Genomic DNA, 13,083 nt, shown 5'->3' on the forward strand with positions numbered 1-13,083 from the left:
TGCCACAGCCCCTAATTTCTGATCTAATCCAGAGATCTGATGTATCTTGGAATTCAGGGTCAATTTTGGATTTTAGAAAGGTAAAAGAGAACGTGCTGTCCCCATTTGATGAGATCCCTGGGGACTCTGAGGCAGCCCCCATGCACCGGAACCAGCCAACGGTTAGGCACAAACCTGGGACCCTCACACCCTGGGCTAACACACCAGCCAGCCTCTGGACACTTGGGGCAGATTTGTGGCTGGGAGGGTGGTAGGGGTGCTGGCTACAGAATTTTTGGGTGAGAGAATTTGTTAAAAGAGTCGGTTTCTGAGGCTTCAGAGATATTCATCAGGAGGCCTCAAGGAGAATGGCAGCTGTGGGCGCTGGGAGCTGGGTGAGGGATTCAGGCGCCACTGTGGAAGCAGATGGCGTGGAAAAGCAGCAGCAGCAGCAGCAGCAGCAGCAGCAGCAGCAGCAGCAGCAGAGGTCTGTTTCCGCCGCTAGAGGGCGCGAGGGAGTAAAGCTCGGTCCCTTGCTATGGCCTTGGGTGTTTGCAGCCGGAGACGCAGCAAGACTCAGGACGAGGCAAGCCTGTCTCTGTTGGTATGTTGCAGGGACAGAACAATGAGCTACTCGCTTTCCTAAATATGTGTGTGCGTGGCTCATATTCTCAGCTGTGTCATCCTAAGAATTCAAGTTCCCCTTCAGCATTGCACCACGCCGCCAGGTAAACACACCTTGCGGGGTGGAAGTCCCCTCTGGGCTGCCCCTGTTGCTGGTCTGTCAGCAAGGGAGCTGCTTGCTCCTGTCATCCACCGTTGAAGCACCAAGAGAATGAAGAGATGATAGGGTGGGTGCTTCTAGAAGGGAGGGTGGCAGGATAACAAGGAGCCTCTTGTATTTTCAGAGGTCCCTTCTTTGGTCGGCCATGGACAATTCTTTACCTGGCAGCCCCAGATGGGTGGGAAGGTTCCGGGCCTCACGGGCATGTGAGGAACAGAGAGAAAAGAGGATTCTGGGAGCTGGGAAGAAACCTTGGAAGTGGATGTGAGGGGCGAGAGAATGGGAAGGTCAGGACAAGGAGCGTTAATGACCCCGTCAGAATGTTCCAGAATGCTGGAGTTAGGATGCAGAGCCTTGTCTGCTGGACCACATTTCTCTGGTGTGGTGGAAGCCTCAGCATCCTGAGGATCAAGATCTTATCTATGAGGACAGAGACAAGGGACCATAACTAGGAAGAGGACTTCCCCGTCAGAAGTCCAGGTGCGAGGCAAGTCCAAAGTGCAGAACTTCCAGGTGGAAAAACTGAGGTCTGAGAGTTGAGGGGCCTTCCTGAGGCCACGAGCCCATGTGGGATGGAGCTGGCACCAGAACAAGGTCCTCTGGGTGAGGCTCAGGGGATAGTATCACACCATGAGGATCCAGAAAAATGGCCCCCAGGGCTGCAGCCCGCCTAGTTCGTCGGAAGGATGACTCAAGTGTGACTGTCACTCCTGATGTCTGCCCACTTCCTGAGCTGGCTCAGACCTTTCCAGTCCTCTGGATCTCCTGTTGCCCTGATTCAAAACTCCTTCTCCCAGGATTTTAGAGGGTCCATTCCTGATTGACATCCTCCTCACCATGGCCTGGGTTTCTCCTTGACCAGCAGATTTGAAGTGTGGCTCTACACCAAAGAGCACACTCCAAGTACGAATGCAGACCAGGGCAGCTTCCTTCCCTCAAAGGCTTACACCTGCCCAGGTCTTCCCTCGTGTGAGTGTGCATCTCCTGCTGCACCGTCTGCAGCCCTCTGAGGCCATCCTCCGGATCTCCATCCCATGATGCTGTCAGACAGCTCTTCTCTGTCCCAGCTCAGGTCTAATACCTGGTAGATACCACTGCCAGGACCCTGAGCACATCATTCTGCATCATGGAGCCATCTGGGCCCACAGATACAGATTTCCTAAAGGTGAAAACTCAGACCTTCACCTCGATGACATCTAAGTGATTCCTCTTGGAGCCTGAGAAAATTGTTTTAGGGGTTGACATCTAGCTGCGGTTGCCCAAAGTCTAGTCAAGAGAATTAAACCAAAAGAAAGCTCATTCATGGACAAGGAACATTGTTAGGTCTGTTGGTAATAAACCAATAGAATATTCTATCGCTCCTCCATGAGAAGTATCCACTGGGCATCATCAGGTGGAAGCTAACGGACTCACAAATTTAATACAAGTTCCCCTAAAGCCCAGAGCTCATTCCCAGGATGCTGGAAAACCCGGCAGGAAGACTGAAGAAAGCCACGCAGAGACAGGTGCTCTCTCTCGGGAGGGGGTGGCAGAGCCTTCAGAGCAAGATCTGATAACTGTGAACCCTTCATTGTAACTGAACAAAAGAATATGGATAAATTAGTTTGGGTGTCATTTTTTTTTGTCTTTTGTTGCATTCAGTATTTATTAACTAGTATATCTGACAGCTCTTTGTGTGGAAGTAAATAGATATTTTTGATGCAGGGATTTCCCTGGAAATGGGAGAGAAAGAAAGAAAAAAAAAAACACGGCGGTTAGAAAAAGGTCCCCCAAGATCTCTGTCAGGGTTGTGGGATCATTTTTAATTTCTCTCTTTCTGTGCTTTGTTTTGTTTTGGCAGTAAGAAAACTGTTCCATTGTGTTAATATTCTATTCACTGCCACACCAAAAGCTGTCAAATATATGGGTTAATAATGGGGGCCGGTGCATGGGAAAAATGGAGGAACTTTGATTGGGCAAAGGGGAGGGAGTGGAGGGGAGGGGGAATGGGGGCAGGAAAGATGGTGGAATGAGATGGACATTGTTACCCTAGGTACATGTGTGACTGCACATAGGATGCGACGCTACAACATGTACAACCAGAGAAATGAAAGATTGTGCTGCAATTGTGTACAATGAATCAAAATGCATTCTGCTGTCATATGTACCTAATTAAAATTAATTAATTAATTAATATTTTTTTAAAAAGAAAATTATGACCTTGACCCTTTGCATTCTAGCTCCAATGGGGCTCCTTCACTCTGTCCCAGAAAACTAAGGAGACATTTCAAGGTAATTTCTATCTGAGCAAAGAAAAGCAGAAAATACAGTGCAGGTCAAGTGGGGATCATTTCCTCATCACCGTTGAATCTGTTTAGTCTCCTTGGTCTTCCTGATGATTCTATTAGGTTTTGTTCTTACTTTTCTGCAGGTGACAACTTTATCCACCCACAGAGCATCTCGATCTTTCACTGGGACAGGCTTCGATTCTTTGTTCTCCCACAATCTTGCTGCTTCCACCAGAAAGAACTGTCCACCTCCCAGGCTAGCAACAGACCTCCCTCATCCTGCTATGGCTGGATCCAAGTCCAGCTTCAGGGCCAGTTTGTTTTTCACTCTGGGACACACCCTGCCTCCAAGGGACCCCAGAACTCCTTGTTCCTCAGTCTCCCTTCCTTCTTTCCTTGACCCTTCCTTCCTGGAGGCTTAGTCAAGATGGGAAGTCCATTTGCCTCCTTGGGAATGGAGCACCAAAAAGAAAAACGTGCTCAGGTTGACAGCTATGGTTTGAGCGTGTACCCCCAGATCACATTAGAAGCCCAGTCCCAAGGGTGACAGCATGGCGGAGGCTGTCACAAGGTGATTTGGTCTTGAGGGCTCCATCCTCATGAATAGATTAATGCCATTCTCCCAGAGGTGGATTCTTAATATAAGTGACATGCTCCTCCCTCCCTCCCTCTCTTCTCCCCTCCCCATTCCCCCTTCCACCCTGGGATAATGGGGCCTGAAGGCCCCCTTGGATGTAGCATCCTTGATCTTAACTTCCCAGCCTCTGGAACTGAAAGAACTATCTTTTTTCCCTTATAAAATAAGGAAATTCTGTTTCACAGAAACACAGAATAGACTAAGACACTGGCCCACTCACATAGCAGGATTGCAGAGAGATATTTGAGTGAAAGACCTGCTTTCCATTGGGGCTAGGATGCAGAAGGTCAAGGTCATGGAAAACACAGAGACCCCGCCCTGTCCTGTGGAAGTGGAGCAGAGACCCACAGAGAGCAGACAGGCAAGGACTCACTTCTGGCCTCTCTCACATCCTGGGCTTCTTCCTGCACATCCCCCATCTATCCTCAACCAGGTCCTTGCAGGGACATGTCAGTGAAAGGCCAGTGGTTTCCCAACTGTGCCTGTCTGCATCCTGGAGGGCTTGCTAACACACAGATGCTGGGCCCATTCCGAGTGTCTGATTCCATCAATCGGAGGAATGGCCTCAAATGAGCCTTTCTGAGAGGTTGTCATGTGGTGAAAATGCTCCAGGTCCCCACTCAAAGACTTGGACCCCACTGGGGTCAGCAAGATGGCAAAAGTAGGCAAGCTGAAGTCCTGATTAGTTGGGCCTCTTGTGAATTGTTTAGTGACAACGGCACACTGAAGTAACTCTCCCTTTTCAAAATTTTCTACCGGAATTTCTCTTGGTCAAAAACTTGGAAGGGCCTAAGATTTACTCTACCTGCAAGTTGACCTGTTACCCTGAACAGGTTCATGGAATGCTGGCACAAGATGCTTAGGACAGAGACAATGAGCAGTTTACAGCTCCCAACCACAGCAGTAGCCAGTGTAGCAGCATTTGTGCCAGTTCCTCAAGACCCAAGGGCCACAGGACAATGCCAGGAGGGCCAGGTGACACATACACCATGGGTGAGCTACAAGAGAGAAACCCCGTTCTCAGGGAACCCAATTTCTTTTCTGATGGACAGTAAGCCTGCCTGCCTTTTACCCTGGAGGGACAGTTCTTTATTACACTGACAATAACAAAAGCACCCACCACCAAAATAAGCAAAAGCAAACACTTTTGGTTCCATGGGCAGATATTATCCCCGTACAAGAAAGCTGTTTGCTACGTAAGCCTTCTTAAAGATATAGTCTAGAACAAGGGCAGCATACACTTCTGCTGTCAGATGTGCCAACACTTGAGATTCATTCTGCAGGAGGAATGACCTTCAAGTGTCCTTCCACTTCTTCTTATTGGAAATCACCCGCTTACAAAATCCCTTGAAGGCCACTGTGGTAAGCTGAATACAGCCTCCTCCTCAAAGATGTCCACCTCCTGGAACCTGTGAGCCCATGACCTCACACGGCCATGTTGGTTTCCTAGGGCTGCTATAACACAGCACCACCAGCTTGGTGGCTTAAAACAACAGAAACACACCTTATCACTGTTTTGGAGGCCAAAATCAAAGTGTCGATGGGCCATATTTCTGCGGAGCCCCCAGGGGAGAAGGCCTCCTTGCCTCTTCTAATTTCTGATAGTTCCCACCACTTCTTAGCTTGCAGATGCCTGGCTCCCACCTCTGCCTCTTCCTCTATAGGACACCAGCCGTATTGAGCGAGGGGCTCACCCTACTTCAGTATGATCTTGTCTTAGCTAATTACATCTGCAATGACCCTATTTCCAAAGAAGGTCACACTCTGAGGTTGAAAGTTTTACATATCATTATTTTGTGTAGATGCATTTCAACACAATAGGGCAATTAAGTTTGCTAATCAATAGACCCTGAAATAAGGGTATTATCCTGGGTTGTCTGGGGGTGGGGAGGTTTCAATGTAATTACAAGGGTCCTTAAAAGTGGAAGAGGGAGGCAGAGAGTAGACCAGAGTGATAGGATGCTAGAAGGATGTCATCCAACAACACTGACTTTGGTGATGGAGGAAGGGGCAAGAGCCAAAGGATGCGGATGCCCTTGGACTCTGCAAAATACAAGCACAGATTCTCCCCCAGAGGCACCCAAAAGGAATGCAGTCCTCCAGCAAGACTGATTTTTGTTGTTTCATTTACCAAGTTTATGGAAATTTGTCTCAGCAACAGGACACCGAGAGACTCAGCCTACACAGTTCAGTTAAGGGAACACGATTTTATGGCCCCAAGCGACTTCCTTTATTTTTTTTGTAAGTCACAAATGAACACATTTCACATGGTCATTGTTTGCAATTTCCAATCCCATGACTTCATGTTTATAATTGTTTCTAAATCTCAAAATAAAGGGATTTTGCCCAGACAGCTGACTTCTCTTGGCTTCCCTCTTTTATCTAATTTAGAGCTCTGCGTTTCTCTGTACCACTTCCAGGTGACTGAACACTTGAAACCTAATTTATATCAGGCTTTGCTGTGTTTTTCAATTAGAATATTTTGTTGATAGAAGGTAGGAAGTGTGCTTGCGTGCTTAATGTCTGTTTATCTAGCTTGATGATACCATGTTTATATAGCAGAAGCTCCGGAAATTAATCAATATTTCTGATGAAGCAATGCCTGACTCCTCAGTACACATAAAGGCTAGAAAAGTTTGAGTTGCCTGTAGAGGCATACCCTGGGGAACGTGCAGGTCCAGTCCCAGACCGCTGCAACAAAAGCAAATATAACAATGAAGTGGGGCACATACAACATACATTTGGTTTTGGTTCCCAGTGTGTGCAAAAGTAGGTTTACATGATATGGTAGTCTTCTAAGTGAGCAGTAGCATCATGTCTAAAAGAATAAGGTATGTGTCTTCATTTAAAAATACCAGATGTGATATAGGGACGTGAAATAAGTGCATGATGTTGGAAAAAAGATGCAGATAGACTCACTCCATGCAACAAACCTCCAAATTGTAAAAGAAGCAATATCTGCTAAGCACCATAAAGTGAAGGTGCAATCCCATCAAGGGTAATAAAAGGAGATCTACCTGCGTCTCACCAACACTGGCCACTTATTTTCTACACATCAAGCACTTTGAGGGAAGAGACTAAATCTTACCTTCGAATTCTCTCAAATGTAGAGATGTGAACATTTTAGACTCACTAAATGTCTAGTGAATGATCAAAGATGGGCATACTGGCTTTCTTGAGATGTTTGCCCACATTCTGATTGCTTTTCTTTTTTAAAAAATCTCTGCATTGTTTATTGTTTTCTGTTCCCCTGGCATCTCTCGGGCCTTCATCCTTCTGTAACTGAGCTTCCAGAAACAGCCACGTTCTCCAGGTGTGGTCTCATTAGAGTCTCTGAGCTGTGAGGTCATCCTTCTCTTCATAATGATGCCCTGTTCTTACCTGGCACCTGACAAATACGATCCTGTGCGGAGGAAGAACTCACACGCACGCACACTCACTTCATTCCAAGAGCTGAGTAGAAGTAGGTTACCAGCTCCTTCAGAAAACAGAACTGCCAGCCACGTGCCCCCACTTTTTTCAAGGGACCCACTTAATAGCACAACGTGTTTCTAAAGAAAATTCATAGCATTACCTTGGAATTTTAGCCTTTCCTCTTGAGTTTCCAAGCACAGGTGGAAATTTGAGCTTATCTTATCACATCCCCTGGGAACCACACTCCCACTTTTGAAGGTGACCTACTTAGTTGGAGAGTAAGGTAGGAAGCTTTGGGGAAAAGTTCCTCCACAGCCCCAGAGGGTGGAACTTTAGAAACAGGGTCCAGAGTGACATCAGTGAACTAGCGAGCGTCCAGCAACATGGCCACAGAGAAGACTGAAGCCCAATTCACTTCTGGAAATTGTAACTTTTTGAGAAGAAACAAGTAACTCCTGGAAAAATGGCAGATAATGGGAATTTCCTGGCTTCTCAGGGTGCTGTGGAGTTACTTGTAGCTCACCACTTCACATGACTCAGAAATGTGCAAACATTTTTGGTCTCAAGGTCAAGTGAAGGAGAAACAGGATTTGAATATGTGTTGAGAGCCACAGCCAAAGGGACCCCAGCAAACTTCCAGCTGCCAGCTGATTGGCTCCTCTGCAGTGATGCTCATTGGGCTGTTTCCCTGCCCTTTCAGACCAGGAGCTGCTCATTGGGGGACTCTTTTGGCTCCGCCCATGCGACCCAGCCAATGGGCCTCAAGAGCAGGAGGAGTGGGGGGGGGGCTTTGAGAGGCTTGGGGGAAGCTGGTGGTGGCAGTTGGGCTCTGAGGGAATTCCTGAAGAGCTCCTGTAGTGCTGTGTGTGTTCTAAAAATAAAGTTCATTTCTGCTTGATAATTGTGCCCAGCCAGACTTTGAGTGAAGGAGAAATAGGATTTGAATATGCATGTCAATTTCCTAACAAAGCTGAAGGCCGAGTTCCACCTGGTGTGGATGACATTAAACTACTAAGTTTGGGACATTGGAAGAAAATTCCTGATATAAATCCTGGGAGAAAACATGAATTCATGTTGTCTTTCATCTGGCCACCTTACTGTTGACTAATTCCCTCCATGTACTCCAGATGTTCCTCTGGGATTTAAAAACACTAAAATCAGGCTTCCTTCTAGTCTTGCTAATACATGTGTGAGAGACTTGACACACTAAAATCTTTTAAAGGGGTGCTTATTATGAGACAAAAGTATTATCTATAGGACACAGTTACATGCATCAGGGCTGAACAGGTTGATCTACCATACGTAAGTTAATTTAACATTCTGCTCAAAGACACTGCGGGCCATACCAGAGCTAGCCCTCGTTTCTTGGATCTTCAAGTAACTTTTCATGATGGACAAATGAAAATATAATTTGCCACCTCTTGTGACCTTTACAGACTGATGTGGTCATGAAAATACCAAGGTCGTCAAAACTTCTGGTTAAAGCTGATGGATTGGACTGACACCAGGCTGAGTCTTACGGAGCATGAGAAGGGAAAGTCAGTCACACACATTCTGTCTTCATTTAAAGTTGTGACATTTTGCTCATGGTGGATTTTCGCATTGATTCCGATTTATTAAAAGGTTGCATTAAATGTTATTTGTCCTGATGACTTTTTGGTGCCCTCTTAAATTTTGCCGCCAAGGAAAGCAAGGCTGCCTAGTCTTAGCCTGGACTTGGACATGTGACTTTAGCTTCACTCCTCCTGGAAGCCCCACCAAAATGACTCTACATGAAAACCCAGGGACAAAGTGTGGTGAGCCGTTTCTGTGAACTGTGGCCGCCATTACAAGATGGCGCTGGTTTCCCCTGTAGTCTGTGACAAACAACTCCTTATCAGAATGAGTTGGCACGCTGTGACTTGGCACCCTATGAGAAAAGTCCACGTGGCAGTTGTGCATTGGGGCTTTATCTGCTTTATTAAGGCTGGGGCACACGGCAGTAGGAGTAGTGGCAGTAATAGTAGAAGTAGTAGTAGTTGCAGTAGGAGTAGCAGTAGAAGTAGTAGTAGGAGTAGCAGTAGAAGCTAAAAGACATGTCAATACAAAGGCCTGAATAAACAGCTGAAAGAAGAAAAAGTATCAAGGACCTAAATAAACTGCTGAGAGAAGATTCCCGAGTTGCGTCTTCCTTGCAGGCAAGGGGTCGCGACACAAAGGGCAGTGGAGGAGAAGCGGTACAGCCACAGACCCGGGGTCTGTCTTCTGGAGAAAGTACCCTGAGGCCATCTGAACTTGGAGGACACAGGGAGAGTAAGAAGTAGCCTGCCAGTGAATGTGTGCTAGGGTTCGGGCCTGGTGTAAGTATGCTCCCCAAGGGCTCATGTGTTAGATTCATGGTCCTCCGTGTGACAATGTGGGGAGGTGGTGGAACCTTTAACCTGTGAAGCCAAGTGCCAGGTAACTAGGTCCTTGGGGTGCTGCCCTCAGAAGGAATTAAGGTAGTTTTCACGGAACCTCAGTGAGTTGTGTTAAGAGATAAAGCCTGACCCTTAAGTCCCTCTCTAGCTTCTGTCTTGCTCTGTGGTCTCTCCTTCTCATTTGTGCTCCTGCCTTGAGGTGACATGGCTGAGAGAGCCCTCACCAGAGCCACGCAAACTTCCAAACTGTGAGATCAAATAAACTCCTTTTCTTTATCTATAACCCATCATCAACAACAAAGGTTAACACAATGTTCAAAACTCCCATCTCCTTCCAATTTTAGGATGGGGAGGCAACCAACCTTCTACCCTCTGGACAAAGAGTGGAAGAACTTCACTTGCAGATCATACCAACCCTTGGGCCTTCCAAGGACACGGCCAGCCTGATCGTCTACAGTGAAGACCAAAGGTGGCCTGCTTCACGAGGTTCTGATCAGTCCTCACTGGCCGAGGCAGAGTGGGTAAGATGCTGGGGAGAGCATCTCACCACAATAATGGGGTGCAGAGCAAAAATGAGAAAGCACCAAGAAGATAATAATAATAACCTCAGAGAAAATAGAAGAAGGTACCACAGCCATAAAATAGGGAGGAATGTAGGTGACGGTTTGACTGTGGCAAAGGCTGGGTCCCAGGGTGGTGGTATTGGAAGGTGCTGTGGACTTTCAAGAGGTGAACTTCAACTTCTGCTGGTGAAGTTCTCCCAATCTAATTCCCAGAGGGTATGTGGCTAGTTGGTCCTCATCTTGGAAGATCAGCGTTTTAAACATTGGATCAGCCTGGTTTTTATTGCTATAAGAAAATATCTGAAAATGGATGGAAATATAAAGACAAGAAGTTTATATATCTCACAATTTTGGAGGTTCAAGAAGATGGCACCAATACCCAGTAGGAGGTCCTTTGGTCACTCTGGGAATATGCCCTGGAAGGGAATTATGGAACCTGACCTATACTCTTTCTCTGTTCCTGGGTAACATTTGACATGCTGAAGCTTCTCGTCTTCTGCTGGAGGGTTGGGTCTGTGTAAGCTGCAGGCCTCTGTAGCTGAGAAACGCTGGAGCTCTTAATGGTGGGCTGTGCCCTCCAGTGTTGCAACAGACCCCAACAGCTCACTGCCAATTTCTTCTTTCTGAGTTTTTGACTCAGAAATTCAAAGAATTAAATCTGAAGAATGAAATCCCCAGATGAGGATGAGTGAGTGTAAGAGCAGGATTTATTCCCAGGGCCAGAGGGGACCCTAGAGGGGTTGCCCATTGAGTGTGCAAGTCTAGGGGTTGCTGCAGCACTGGGGTCAATGCTACTGATTCAAATGTACGGTAATCAGGGTTTGGAAAAGTGCTGACACTGTTGATTAACCTTGGGTCTGAACGTCCATTCAGGGCTGCCCACTTCCCTTCCCCACCGTTCACCTGCAACCTCAGCTTCCCAGGAGGTGGAGGACAAGCAGATTGTAAATTTGTGGATGCTGGGTGAAGGAGGGGATTCAGAGCTGTGGCGCTGTGTGGAGGGAGCATCCGCACAGGGCCCCCCCAGCCGACCACCATGGGGTGACAGGTTGGCATGTCCTGGTTGCCTGGACCCTGGCACACCTGCTGGTACAGCGGGCTCTGTGGGGACACCACCAGCGCTCCAGCCCACCTGGGCGCTGCTTTGCCACTCCACCACTGCTTCTCAGCTAAACAGCTTGGCAGCCGGGAAGGCATGTCACGGCCATGATATGCTGTCCCTGCCCAGAGGCCCAAACCAATGGGGCCACATGATCTGAACAGGAACTTCCAGGAAAATGAGGCCAAATAGGCAACAACTCTTTACTTCATCCATAGCCTGCATCCGGCACTTTCATTATAGTGACCCAAAGCTGAACAATTTAGTGTCATATAAGAGAACATAGTCAAGGGAAAAAAAAATATGATAGCTGCAATTTAAAACTCAGTAAAAAAAAATAATAGAAAACCAATGCTGAAGAAACCTCCAAGAAATAACCAAGAGTAAAAAGACAAAGAAATTGGAGAGGGAAAGAAGAATAAGAAATTCAGAGGATCAGGAAGCAGAAAAGCAAATTACAGGAGTGAACCATGATCAGAAAATAGTAGGGAGGAAACCCTTAAAGAAACAGCAGAGGAGCATTGTTGGAAGGACACTCTTTTCTGGATTAAAAGGGCCCAACAGAAAACTTGCCCAGAGTCTAAAAATGACTGACAATGAGATTTGTATTCCAAAATTTTAGAAGTCTGTAGACAACAACCGAAAGCACTTCCAGAGACAACCAGGAGTACACAGGTCAAAAATCAGGAATCAAAATGGCATCTGACTTCTTTGCATTAACTTCAGAGCTAGAAGACAACGAAGCAAGGCTTCCAAAATTCTGAGAAAGGATTTCTGTCCTAATCGTGAAATCAAATGTGTGTGAGGGTAGAAAATGGACCTGTTAGGGTGTGCAAGATTTTAGGAACTTCCTCAGGGAGAAATCACTAAGGAAGCTACTACAGGAACAATGGAAGAAGAAATGGGTTGCAGAAACCTAGGCCCAGACATGAGCGGGACCTCAGGAAGAACGAATGGATGGATGGATAGATGGACGTGTGTCAGGAGACGGACACAGCGAGACCAAATCCAGGTTGGGGCAGTAATAACTGCATAGAAAATATGCACACGAATCCCCACGAACTCAGGAGAACTCCACGCTGCAGGGTAAACAAAATCTTCTACAAGAAAGGAAAGGAAAGCATATAGTATTGTATGAGAAATGCAAAGCACTCTGTGTGACCAGCCTGCAAATGGCATTTACAAGTGTAATTTATGTAAACACAAAGTACCAAAATTAGGATGGTGTTCCAAATGAAGATGACCAAATTAGGCGGTCCCTCTATTGATATTGAAAGGAAGGTAAGATGAGGAAACGTGTCTGAGTGCAGTAGGGATTCAGTGGTTGGCAAAGGACATGAGAAGCCAGTTGTGATCTTCCATAAAGTGAATGCAACAGACAATGCCCCAAAAACAGAAGCCTCGAGAAAGAGAACCGCAGGTGTGTTATTGGCAGACACGAAAGATCAGAACCATGTGCGACCTCTGGGTTTAGCGTGTTGCATTGTGGGGTGGAAAGTGCTAGGGAGATGCTGCTGTTTTTCATTTAAAAAGCCTTGGAGCACGATTTGACTTTGAAATACGTGCATATATGATTTTGATAGGAAAGAGACTAAATTGGACAGGGAAGAGAATGTCGATCCCTAGGAGCAGTTCATTAAGCCATAGCAGGACTGGGAGGGAGTTCAGACCTGAGCCCTTCCACACATGCAGTGACTAGGCCTCCATGGGAATTTGCAGTGACACTTCATTCTCCTGGGGACGAGCAGGGACCTGGCTTCTGGGACCTCAACACTTCTGCTGGTAACAACCCCACTCCACTCATGCTGCTGCCTGATTGCTTTAAAAATAAAGTGAGAAGCCTGAGTCTGTTTCTAGGGTAGGATATGGATAATAATTAGAATAAAAGGCACAAAGATTCCAATGTTAGCCTGGGTAGATGAGGATTAATTATACATTTGA

This window comes from Urocitellus parryii, chromosome 12, assembly GCF_045843805.1.
Source record: "Urocitellus parryii isolate mUroPar1 chromosome 12, mUroPar1.hap1, whole genome shotgun sequence".
In the NCBI taxonomy this organism is placed as follows: Eukaryota; Metazoa; Chordata; class Mammalia; order Rodentia; family Sciuridae; genus Urocitellus; species Urocitellus parryii.